The sequence below is a fragment of the Ixodes scapularis genome, unplaced genomic scaffold, assembly GCF_016920785.2.
Source record: "Ixodes scapularis isolate PalLabHiFi unplaced genomic scaffold, ASM1692078v2 PGA_scaffold10__122_contigs__length_95168666, whole genome shotgun sequence".
Classification (NCBI taxonomy): domain Eukaryota; kingdom Metazoa; phylum Arthropoda; class Arachnida; order Ixodida; family Ixodidae; genus Ixodes; species Ixodes scapularis.
Window position 1 is genome coordinate 63,483,548 of NW_024609836.1, and position 12,652 is coordinate 63,496,199.

General features: G+C 40.7%; 1 pseudogene; it reads left to right on the forward strand.

Annotated features, from left to right (window-relative positions):
* The first annotated feature begins 6,101 nt into the window (after window positions 1-6,101).
* LOC115310611 overlaps window positions 6,102-12,652 on the forward strand; it is a 48,307-nt pseudogene continuing 41,756 nt past the window's right edge.

A 12,652-nucleotide genomic window follows, 5' to 3' on the forward strand; every position in this document is an offset into this window, starting at 1 on the left:
TCGGCACTGTCCATTACTGGAATAGAAGCACCGCATTCACAGCCAGAAATATGCACCATTGTATGCTTGGGCCATCTCTCAGCGGGTTACGGCACTGGCCATAGCACAGAAACGTTACGTTTTCAACGATTCGCCCTGCTACCACTCCATTATATCGTATGCCGTTGTTCTTATGCTGAAAGTTTAAAATGATGACGTGTAAACTGAAGGTTTCTCATTCGCTTAAACTTTTTTTTTATGTTTTGCAACTACAGATACTATCCGACTCAATGGAATTGTACAATTAATTACTATTTACAAAGAAACTCGTTATCAATGTTTAAATTAAATGGAATCCCTCCTCAATATTATGAAAAGCTTTTTGTGTCTAATATACGTATTACATCTGTACAAAACTTTATTTCGGAGGCACTTCACGGCAAGGTTTTTTTCAGAAAGAACGAAGGTCAAACGAGCACATTTTAGGAATACAACAAAATAAAAGATTTGTAAAATGACTGGACTCTACCAGAAAATTTAATAGAGTGCTGGGTACCATTTGTATTTTCTTAAAAATTATTTTCTTGGGTTCCTTAGACGTATTTCCCAAATAAGGTGGATTTGTTTTCGTTTAGACGATTACGATCATTTCCATTATTTATTGACATAAATACAGTAGCAAACAAGAAAAGCTGTTTTATGTTAGAATGTAAAATTACGAAATAAGTTTTCAAAATATTATCTCTAAGTAGAATGCTATACGACATGAATAAAGTGATTTCTATTGAAAGGAATGGGAGCGCTGCGGTGAGTAAAATATTAATGAGAGGATGAAAGTTCCCTTGCACTTCGCTTTCATATGTCAAAAGTAATATTTAGACAGGTACTAAATGTTTGCTTACAATTAATTATTACATTCGCCTTCACACATTCAGCAAAAAAGAAAACTTTAGGGGACACCTAAGCATTTTTAATGAATTTTGAATGCGAGAGCATGAATGTCGTTCTTCCCCTTCTTACCGCTCATTCACACTGGAAGCGGATCCGCGTTCGCAAAGCGGTTGCGAACGCGGTTGTATAAAGATCCAGTACAATTGCACGCGCACTCGATGACATCGAGTGCGCGTGCAATTGTAATGCATCTTTATACAACCGCGTTCGCAACGGCTTTGCGAACGCGGATCCGCTTCCAGTGTGAATGAGCGGTTAGTTCGTCTGCGGTGTACTCACGTTGACGGCCACAATTCGCTATTTACGAGGTTGCCAAGCGCGCTCTCGTCAAGCGCCCGCAGCCCCCCCCCCCCCCCCCCCCCCCCCCCCCCTCCTCCGGCAACGCCTGATATGGGAGCGGCGGCCAAAAGCGCGCTCTCGTTAAGCGGCCGCCAATAGATATCTTGGGGTTGTTTTGCTCAGCCAATGGAAGAATGGGCATTTCTTTTGCGTTTTTCTTTTTTTTCGGTTACAGCTAGATGCCGCCGGCTTTGCTCGATGGGTGAGCTAATGCTTGCGCATTAAGAAGAAATGGACAGAAGAGCGTACGGAAATATTCCACTTGATGTCACATTCCTCGAAGAGGGCAAAAGCCCAAGATTTTACAATACCGCCGACTTGTAGTCGGCGGCCTTAAATTTTATATCTCGTCGCCAGTTGAGAACTCAGTCGATTTCTAAACGTTCCCAGACAAGCTCCAGGCCTCAGAGTTGAAATGATGAACGAACGCTTGAAAGCAGTCAAACGTGCATGTTCACTTCGGAACAAGGTTTCTCAAAGGTGGCTCATTCTAAAGTAATTGCTATAGCAGCAGCTTGTAGCGAAAAGCACGAAATTGTGCATTTCGTTAACAGTTATGAACTCGATGGACCTCAAAACGTTCAAACTGGCGAGGCGCGGTTGCCCAAATTTCAAGAGATGAACCAAGGTGTAAAAACGGCTGAACCACCCCCACATGAAGACCGTTTTTTTTTTAAAATAAACTACATTCATTTTGGAATATTTGTCACAGTACCATGAGTCAAACAGATAATTAAGACGCCTCCGCGACCTTGTCGAGACAGTCTCGCCCCAGCGTCCGACTCTGGTCTTACGCCGACTTCTACGCCTGCGACGCTCTGCTGTTAACTTCTGTTTCCTTGTTATTTGTGGAAACGAGTTCGTCACACTAAACGTTTAGTGTACTCAGTCATTCGCCGCCTCATAACTCATTCGTGACAGGAGTAGCGTGCGTTTTATGTCCTACATAGACTCACTCGGAACACAGTTATATCTATAAGTACCTAACTTGATCGCACTTAAGTTAACTATAAGAACTACAGAAATTCGTGCGGTGACGTCTGCGAAATCGTTTAGAAGTTTCGATGTTCTTTCTTAGATCACAGTATCGCCATGAAATGGTAACGGAGAATGACAAAGTTATCAGTAGGTTGCAACTGGGAAACACTCATTATCTAATCCTATTTTATATTTGAAGTTGCTGTCTTTACACTTGGTACACACTCCGTTTTGGCGGAAATTTGCACACGGCGTAAAAGTTAAAGGGGAATACCCCACGAGGGGACGGGTAAGTGGACTATAAGCACCTGTCGCAAATCTTCTGGCCACGGTAAAGTACTTGTTTCCTTAATTCACTAATGTTGGTAAACCTTCTTTCTGCCGGAAACTTGTTTTGAGGATTCCTTGGTGGGAAACTTGTGAAAACAGGGGCGCCATTAAAAAGAGGAGAACAGATTGTAACGGCTACAAATAATTTTAGTGTTTCCAAAAGTACTGAGGTTACACTTGCGTTTACTTGATAAAAACGAAGATCGCATCAGTAAAAAATTACTCCAAAAGTATTTGAATATGGGCAATTTGAATAATAATAATAATAATAGGTAACGTACATTTCTGATAGACGTTTGTTCCTGAAGCTGTTTGTTTCTGCGGTACAGCATGGTAGAGGGCGCTTAATTAAAGTAAACGGCATATGTGCCTGACAAGGACTTAGCCACTTCTTGGTTAAGGGCAGGCAGCAAGCGGATATATTTGACATAATAAAAACATAACCATGATACAGGAGAGTTTAGAAAGTGTAAGCATTGTCAAGAAAATGTATTAAAAAAGAAGTTGAAAAAATATATTTGAAACACAAAGTCAGATTTTATTCTGCATTATAATCACATTCGAATGAGTACCATAGCAAAGTAAAGAAGAAGAAAGAAAAACACCAAAATAAAAACGCTACATAAATAATAAGCATTCTAAAACAATCATGTTCAACGAAGCAGGTAAACAAAATGCGTATCACGAGCAAAACAATTGCAAAAAGGAAACGGTATTTTAAAGCACGAATTCGAGAATAAATATTGTCTATTCTTGAATTGTGGAAACTTTCCATACCACAAGCTGATTTTTACAAATTTAGGTGTTGCATTTTGCGTATAAATTACAAACCGTTAATTTTTCTTATATTGGTAATAAAATATCTTTACACGCGACGATGATACCAGCCACCTTAAAAACCAAGAAAGGATATTTTTAATGTTTACACTTTTTAAGAGTCTAATATTCTTTGAGAGCAGCTATACTGTTGTTTGTTTTATAAGTTTAGCGCTAGTTAGATAAGAACAAAAATACTTTTGTTGCGTAGCTGTGAACTTAGCCAAACTGCTGGTACAGGTTTGATGTAAGCTTGAATGAAAAGAATTCAGTCAGCTGGAAGTCTGTGCTTAAGGAGCGAAACGAGCAGGCCGTAAAAACCTCTTCACACAGGACACAATAAAGGTCGTGCTTCTTATCCATAAGAATAAAAGTATAGGCTGCACGCAGGGATGGGCAGTATTTCAAATACAAGTATTTGAAATACGTATTTCAAATACTTTGTGTATTTTGCATTTGTATTTAATTACAAATTGGGTAATGCATTTGACGTGTGTATTTAAATACTAAAATCTAGGTATTTCAAATACAATTGTAATTAAATACAATTTTGTGGGCGAAAATACATCCCTCAAATTTATTGTCACTGTCCAGAGCAGGAAGAAAACTACGTTCTGCACCGAATGCAGTGTCTTTTGATCAAGCACAAGCGTTTAGTGACTTTGTGATTACGGTGCTAGTCGAGGGCAAGAATAGTGACGAAATCGACGTTCACAGGCAGACTGGCTAAACACGTGCTTGTGACAACTTGTGATGCTTTCCAGCCTGATTTTCATTCATATTTTTGCCTGGAACATTCTAAATGTGCGGGTCGTCCAGATTTTCGCAACTGGCGCGAGTTGGAACAATAAAAAATTCTCTGGTTAGCGCTGCGCGTCTTGGTCGTCTCGTTTCTTTGTTGATCTAATGCCAAAATTTAATCGACAAAAAAAGCTGCTTGAAGCTCTGTACTTTTTTCACGTATTACGTCCAAGCCGATTACATTTTTTTGCGATTATATTTCTATTACGTTACTAGAGCCTCGCACACTAAATCCCGAGTGCGCGATGCAAAATTAAAATGAGATACCCAGAAACCCGTTGCAGGTGCCCTGAAGTCGCTGACGCAAATTTTGAGGAATGTATTTGGAAAAGTATTTGGAGGAGACCAAATACATTTGGTTGTATTTGTATCTTGTATTTAAATGCTTTTTCGGAAATGTTTTGACGAAGTATTTTGTATTTGTATTTCGATCCATATTTGCAATGATTTTGCCCATCCGTGGCTGCACGGAACGCCGACTTCGGACAACGCTGGATTGGTGCCCGGTATCATGAGCATACGTGCGGTTTAGAAAACATCTCCGCGTTTACCCAAAGCAGGGTTTGTGCATCGCGCATGCGTAAAACCCAGAGTCCCGTAAGGCGTCCGTGCAGGTGTCATGCCGATAGCAGCGCCTCCGCATCAGCATCACGCCTAAGCCCTGTGTTGGTCTCTACGGAGAGCAAGTCCTCTGCTTGCCAAAAAGTGACTCAATTATGTGTTGTGCTGAATGTGAGTTCAGCTTCCACTTGGGGGCGTGTTCGGGAGTGTCTAAAAGGGCATTCAAAAAGAAAAGTGCTGCTTCGAAAGAAGCCTGGACGTGTCTAACTTGTGAGAAAGCAAAAGCAAGAAGCGATCCAGTAGGTGAAGATACCAAATCAAGCAAACGAAAAAGATGATGGAAACACACTTGCGGAAATAAGTAGAAAACTCTCTGTTTCGATGACACTACACGCAAAAGTTGACGCATTGATGGAAATCAAGTACACTGTTGATGGAATCGAGCGCTCGGTCCAGGTCATGTCTGACCAGTATGACGAACTGCTTACCAAAGTTAAACAGCAGAAAAAAGAAATCAAAGAGCTAAAAAAGCGTATCGAGAGGGTGGAAACAAGTGGCGACAGTGAGATCCAACAGCTCAGGCGCGAAGTGAACGATCTAGAGCAGTACAGTAGAAGGCAAAACATTGAAGTACACGGGCTGGCGCCTTCCGCAAATGAAAACTTACTGAGTCAACTAAACTCGCTCTCGGAACAGCTTCAGTTACCAAAGCTGACCGAGCAAGATGTCGAGGCAGCACACAGACTCCCCCCTAAGTCCGACAAAGTTCCAGTCATCTTAGTGCGATTTGCGTCACGTCTCACCCGAGACAAGTGGCTACAGGGAAATGCGCGCCTAAGGCAGATGAAATCTACAGTGCGCATCTATGAAAACCTGACAGCTCAAAACAAAAAGTTATTCTGGCAGATTAGGACCAAAACCGCTGAAAAGGGCTATCAATTTGCATGGCACAAAGAAGGAAAGGTGTTCGTGAGAAAAGCTGCCGGTGACCGTCCTATCAGGATAGAACGCGAAGATGACCTGGAACTTATACGTTAATCAGAAAAGCGAAGTTCACTTTTACTTTTATTTTTTCGATAATGGAAAGTTTTTCCACAGAACACGGTTATTATAACAACAATTCGTTCAGAAATCTTGTTAATGGAAACATTGCACACAATGACAATAAATTATCTGTTTTTCATTTAAACACAAGAAGCATTAGAAACAAATGTGACAAAATTGAAGAGTTACTTGACTGCCTAGAACTACGCTTTGATATCCTAGCATTCACTGAGACATGGATTACGAATGATTAACATACTCCTGAATTTAACGGTTACTACCATACAGAGATATTTCGAACTGGGAAAAAAGGTGGGGGAGCGTCCCTTTACTATAAAAGCTACTTGGCATGCAGTGTTATATATCTCTGAATATACTCGTGTCTGTGCGAATTATGAGCGTCTTCTTGTAGGTTGTCGTGATTACATTATAGGTGTTGTGTACAGACCGCCATCCGGATCACCTAGTGTTTTTCTAGACTTTTTACAATAAATTTTTCAGTATGCATCTGAGAGTAAACTTCCTATGATACTTGTTGGGGATTTTAATATTAATCTTATGTTGTCTGACTCATGGCAGTTAGAATTGCTAGACCTCGTGCAATCACATGGTTATGAAAATGAAATTGAGTGTCCTACCCGTGTTACATCTGAGACGGAAACTTTAATTGATTTATGTTTAATCAATGCAATGAGAAATGACGTAGTATCTGGTGTACTGACGGTGGATTTAAGTGATCACTTACCTCTCTTTTGCTTTCTTCCATGCGCAAACGTTGGCTACAATAAAACGAATATAACTAACCCTTACTATCGAGACATAAACGATTATAGTATCGAACGCTTTGTTACGCTTGTATCGGCCATACACTGGAATGATATATACAATGAGCCAAACCCTAGTAAATCCTACGATAAGTTTATAGAGAAGATAAAAGAAGCCTATGAAGATGCGTTCCCATTTAGGCAAGCCAAAAGACACAAGAAATCACGGAAACCCTGGATTACTGTAACACTTCTCAAACGAATAAATGAGCGAAATAAACTTTACGACACATTTATAAAAACAAAAGACCTCGACATACTGGCTGAATACAAAAAGAGACGGAACAAGCTAAACTCTGACATAAAAAAAGGCGAAAGTAAAGTATTATAAAAATGATATCATTACAAGTCAACATAATCCAGTGAAAGTATGGAAGACGGCAAAAGAACTGATGTCCAAGTCAAGCAGTACCATCCCCAATGTCCTTAGAATAGATGACGTGGATTATTCTGGTAGAGAACTTGCAAATCTATTTAATGCTCATTTTTTGCTTTCGGGCGCTCCGACTTTCTCCTTACAACAGGAAAGAAACTTTGAATTTCATACCCGCGTATGTTTACAACAGTCTATAATTTTGTCACCAACTACAGAGACTGAAGTGCTTAACGTAATAAATTCATTAAGAAACAGTGGCGCATGCGGCGATGATGAGCTAAAAGTTAAACCCATAAAAGCAATTGCTGGGATAATATGTCAACCACTATCAGCAATCTGTGATAAAATATTAAGCACCGGGATATTTCCTGCTCAATTAAAAATAGCCCGAGTATCAGTAATACACAAAGGTGGGCCACTTAATAATTTAAACAACTACAGACCTATATATGTATTGCCAGTATTTTCAAAAGTAATAGAGAAGATAATAAACTCCAGGATGTCGGACCATTTCATTAAAAATAACCTAATTGTCGAACAACAATATGGATCTCAAAAAGGGAAATCAACCGAGGAAGCTTTACTGAAAATCAAGGACAAAATTTTAACCAATTTTGAGACCAAGCTTTACACATTAGGGATATTTTTAGATTTCAGGAAAGCGTTTGATTCTATTAAGCATGAAATAATTCTGAAGAAGTTGTATAACTATGGTATTAGAGGAGTAGCCCTAGAACTTGTTCAAAATTACTTATCAGATCGTGTGCAATATACGACTTAAGTTGCGAGAAATCAGAGATCGCTAAAATACATTATGGTGTTCCCCAGGGGTCCATCCTTGGACCACTCTTATTTTTGGCGTATATTAATGATATTGTCAACATTCCCCACACACCTGACATTGTGCTATATGCCGATGATACTAACGTATTTTTTTCTGGTGCCAACATAGATGAACCTCAATCACTCCCGAATGATTGGATGTTAGAGTTAAGTGCATTGTAGACATGTAATGAATTAGAGCTAAACACCGAGAAAACAAAGAATATGATATTTCGAGCAAAAAATAAAACTATTAATCAAGAACTTAACCTGCGATTTAGAAATAGTGAAATTCAATATGTAAAAGCTCACAAGTTTTTAGGTGTATAGTTTCAAGAAAACCTTAATTGGTCTTATCGCATTGATCAGATCCGGCCCAACATCTCCCGGTCAATAGGCATTATAAATAGGCTCAAATATATCATTCCGGTGTGGTTAAAACGACAGTTATACTTTACTCTTCTTCATTCTCGTTTAAATTACTGCAGTTTGGTATAGGATGCGTGCTCACAGACCTGTATATCCAAGCTGCTCATTCTACAGAAAAGAGCAGTACGGTCAATTGCCACTATCTCATATAAGGAGCACTCTAGCCCATATTTTATCAAGTATTCTCTTCCTATGGTAGAACAATCACTCATTCAAAAACTGGCAATTTACATGTTTTACAAAATAAAAGCACACCCTCAGTTTGTACATGAAAATTACATCAACAATGCATCAATATACTCATTTCGCCATACTCACTACACTCAGTCTAGAGTACGCACAAACTACGGTAAACAAAGGATACTTGATCAGATCGCACAGCTATTAAACAACCACCCTGAAATACTGTCCATAATCAATAATTCCAACACAATATACACATTTAAGCGAACACTGAAAACGTACCTTTCAGGTATAACATGATTTATTAAAGTTTCCGGCCGCATTTCTTTTGTTTTATCACTGTATCTCTGTGTAATCCCACTATGAGTAATTGATTGTTTCTGTTCGTATGTTTCTGTACGTTCTGCTGCTGCCTGTACAGGGGGATGGAGCCCTGTCAGGGCAATTTAAATCGCCTTTTGCCCCCTCCTCCTAGACACTTCTCTGAATAAAGAATATTATTATTATTATATTATTATTCTTGCGCAGGAGTTGCTGTGACGTCAGAACGACGCCAAGCTCTTATTGGTTCATTGAAAAAAGAAACATTTTGGGCATACCTCAAAGCTCATAGAATCGAAATCTACCCACTTTATTTTTCTCAATCAGCCCATAAGAGCTTGGAATGTTCTGACGTCATCGCAACCCCTGCTCAAGAAGCAGACGACTTGCTCTCCGCATAGTCTGTGGCAGGTGACAAGAGAACCAGGACAAGCTCCCTCCAAATATGCCCTCCACACTTTCCAGTTCAGCAGAGCGGACGCTGGAGAGGAGGCGACTCCACTAAACTCCTCTCTCTCCTCTTCCTCGCCAGCCTTCGCCCTGCTTAAGAGTGGAGCGTTTTGAGGAAGGAGCTTGCTCTGCTTTTCATAACGCGCAACGGAGAATAGGAGAGAAGCGGCCTACTAACGAGTCGCAGACTTGCGCGACATCGCAGCTTCTCTCACCCGTTTTATTCCCAAGCTGCAGGAAAGATGCTTTGCCAGTTCACCCGCAAATACGCTCGCTTCGGATGGGCCCAATACAAAAATACAGAAGTCAGTTATGAAAATTTTGATTTCTGGGAGACTTAACTGTGTAGCTAAAAACACACAGAAATAAATAAATATATATTAAAATATTAGGAATTAGAAATGTTCCTGCATCTCGATTCCAGTTTGAGCCAAGTGTGCAACATTCGGTTGTCTTAGCTCCTTGGATTAAAACTCCACACTCCATAACCATATCGATAATCATTAAGCTAGTAAAGTTCAAGTGTAAAGAAAGAAAATAAAGAATTTAATTCTCAATGGCTCGGGTAGTACTTTTGAGTAGATATGGTAAAAAAATATAAAGATTTGACTGTGAAGAGTATGAAGTTTCGTGTTTTTACAATTGCAATTTACTTGAACAATATTTTTTGTGATATTTTATCATCTAGCCGTATCTATAGACCTTGGGTTTTGGGATCCTAGGGACCCAGTGGTTTTCCCAAAAACACTCGTGGGTTATCCGAGCTGCGAAATTCGTTCTGCTACACCTGCACTTAAGAAAAGTGTTATCCAAGTTTAAGAACTATGTTAGAAGACCTAAATCATCTACTGAGGTGTAACCGTGTGGCAAACGTTCCTCTTTAGTAAGTACGTGCATAAATCTTTACAAGGTCAGTGATTTTGGCATTGCTTTACAGCATCATTAACGAGAACGGGCTGCGATTTTAGAAAAATAGGCGTTCCTGATATCGAAAACTTTATAGACTTCTGCTTTCGGCAAAAATTGAAGTACGAGAGAAAACATACCATGCATAATTATTCCTGGTGTTTCAGCTAGATTGTGCCAAGATTTAAAAAAAGAAATGATGGTCTATGCTATGCATGTCGAGCGAATGCGGAATTGTCAGTGTCGTGTTGAGCAAGTTTTGATATTTGCTGCCAAACTGTCTAATTGACACTATTTTATTTGCCAACTTGTTAAATATTAATTCTTGCGCATGCCTTTCAAAACAAACGTTTTAGAGTGCATTGAGAAACATCACATTGCACCTTTTGCATCAAGCTACCCTTTGTAGGTCTAATGCTTTCAAGCTTTAAACAAAATCTCAACAAGTCTGAGTTTTACTGGCGACGATGAAAGAATGGAAGAGAAAAGGATACTTGGGAGAAGAGCGTGTTGGTTTAAGTCATGGATGAAGAAAGAATAAAACAATTAAAACAGAAACAACACAACCACATATTTCAACTAGCAACAGACGAGTAAACTTTCAACAGCGAGCAGCCGACTATACCCAGTAGGAGTAGGGTAGAGAAGGAAAGATACGAAACGCGAAGTGCAAGTCAGGGTGGTAGGGTTATCTCGGATTTTAAAAATTCAACCTCAGTTTTCGTCAGCTGGAGGGAAGGGTTAGACACGTTGTTTTTTGCTGTGGTCATGGCGAATAGTTCTATGATTTCCCTGCCGAATCTGCTGTCATGCCCCCCAGGATTTTTGTGTCATCAAAGAGGGGATGACAACGCCAACACGAACGGGCATATATGACTATGGGTTGATAAGAATCTGGAGAGGCCTTAGAAACTTCGTTATGATGTTCGCGGAGTCTGTGATTGGTGCATCTGCCAGTCTGTCCTATGTATTGATGGCCGCAGCTCAAGGGGATGGAGTAAACTTCCTTCTCTTTGCATAGAATCAATTTCTTTTCGTGTTTGACAGTGCAGCCAATCGGAACCCGGTTGTTGTTCACTTGTTGACAGAGTTGTTTAAGACGCATGCGGCACGAGAAGACAACATTCGTGTCGAACTTTGAGGGAATGGATTTTATCCGGTGGGCTGAATTGTGTACGTAAAAAATGACGACGAATCGGGCTTTCTTTTTTGTGGCTGGTGACTGGCGATCAGGCCCGCGAATCATCCTTTCCATTACAGATCGGAGAAGGTCGACGGGAAAGCCTGCCCTGACAAGCCTCATGTGCTGCAATTTGAAGCTATATTCTGAAAGATGACAGCAAGACTTCGTGAAGGATGATGTTGTTTACTTCATCCTTCACGAAGTCTTGCTGTCATCTTTCAGAAGATAGCTTCAAATTGCAGCACATGAGACTCGTCAGGGCAGGGTTTCCCGTCGACCTTCTCCGATCTGTAATGGAAAGGATGATTCGCGGGCCTGACCGCCAGTCACCAGCCACAAAAAAAAGAAAGCCCGATTCGCCGTCATTCCTTACGTACACAATTCAGCCCACCGGATAAAATCCATTGCCTCAAAGTTCGACACGAATGTTGCCTTCTTGTGCCGCATGCGTCTTAAACAACTCTGTCAACAAGTGAACAACAACCGGATTCCGATTGGCTGCACTGTCAAACACGAAAAGAAATTCATTCCATGCAAAGAGAAGAAAGTTTACTCTATCCCCTTGAGCTGCGGCCATCAATACATAGGACAGACCGGCAGATGCACCAATCACAGACTCCGCGAACATCACAACGAAGTTTCTAAGGCCTCTCCAGATTCTTATCATCCCATAGTCATACATGCCCGTTCGTGTTTGCGTTGTCATCCCCTCTTTGAAGACACAAAAATCCGGGGGGGGGGGGGGGGCATGACAGCAGATTCGGCAGGGAAATCATTGAATCATTCGCCATGACCACAGCAAAAAACAACGTGTCTAACCCTTCCCTCCTGCTGACGAAAACTGAGGTTGAATTTTTAAAATCCGAGATAACCCTACCACCCTGACTTGCACTTCGCGTTTCGTATCTTTCCTTCTCTCCCCTACTCCTACTGGGTATAGTCGGCTGCTCGCTGTTGAAAGTTTACTCGTCTGTTGCTAGTTGAGAGATGTGGTTGTGTTGTCCCTGTTTTAATTGTTTTATTCTTTCTTCATCCATGAGAAAAGGATAACAGCCACAAACAGGCGATTAGAAGATTGGCGGAAATTATCTAGGGAAAAATGAAATGATGGACAACTGACTAGTACAGCTGGGGACAGGCGGGAGAGAGGGAAATAGGGACTCCCTCCTGTGTGGCTTCGGCTCAAAGTCTTAACACTGTCATCCAGTGGGTCCGGGGTGCTAGGGTAACGCCGACAAGGTTCGACCAGACGAAAATTGGCGACTTCCTCCCCCGGGACAAAGAGGCGGGAGATGTTGTTTCTTAGTTTTTTTGCCCGATTCACCTAAGGTCACACAGGTGATAACCGACAATGCCTAA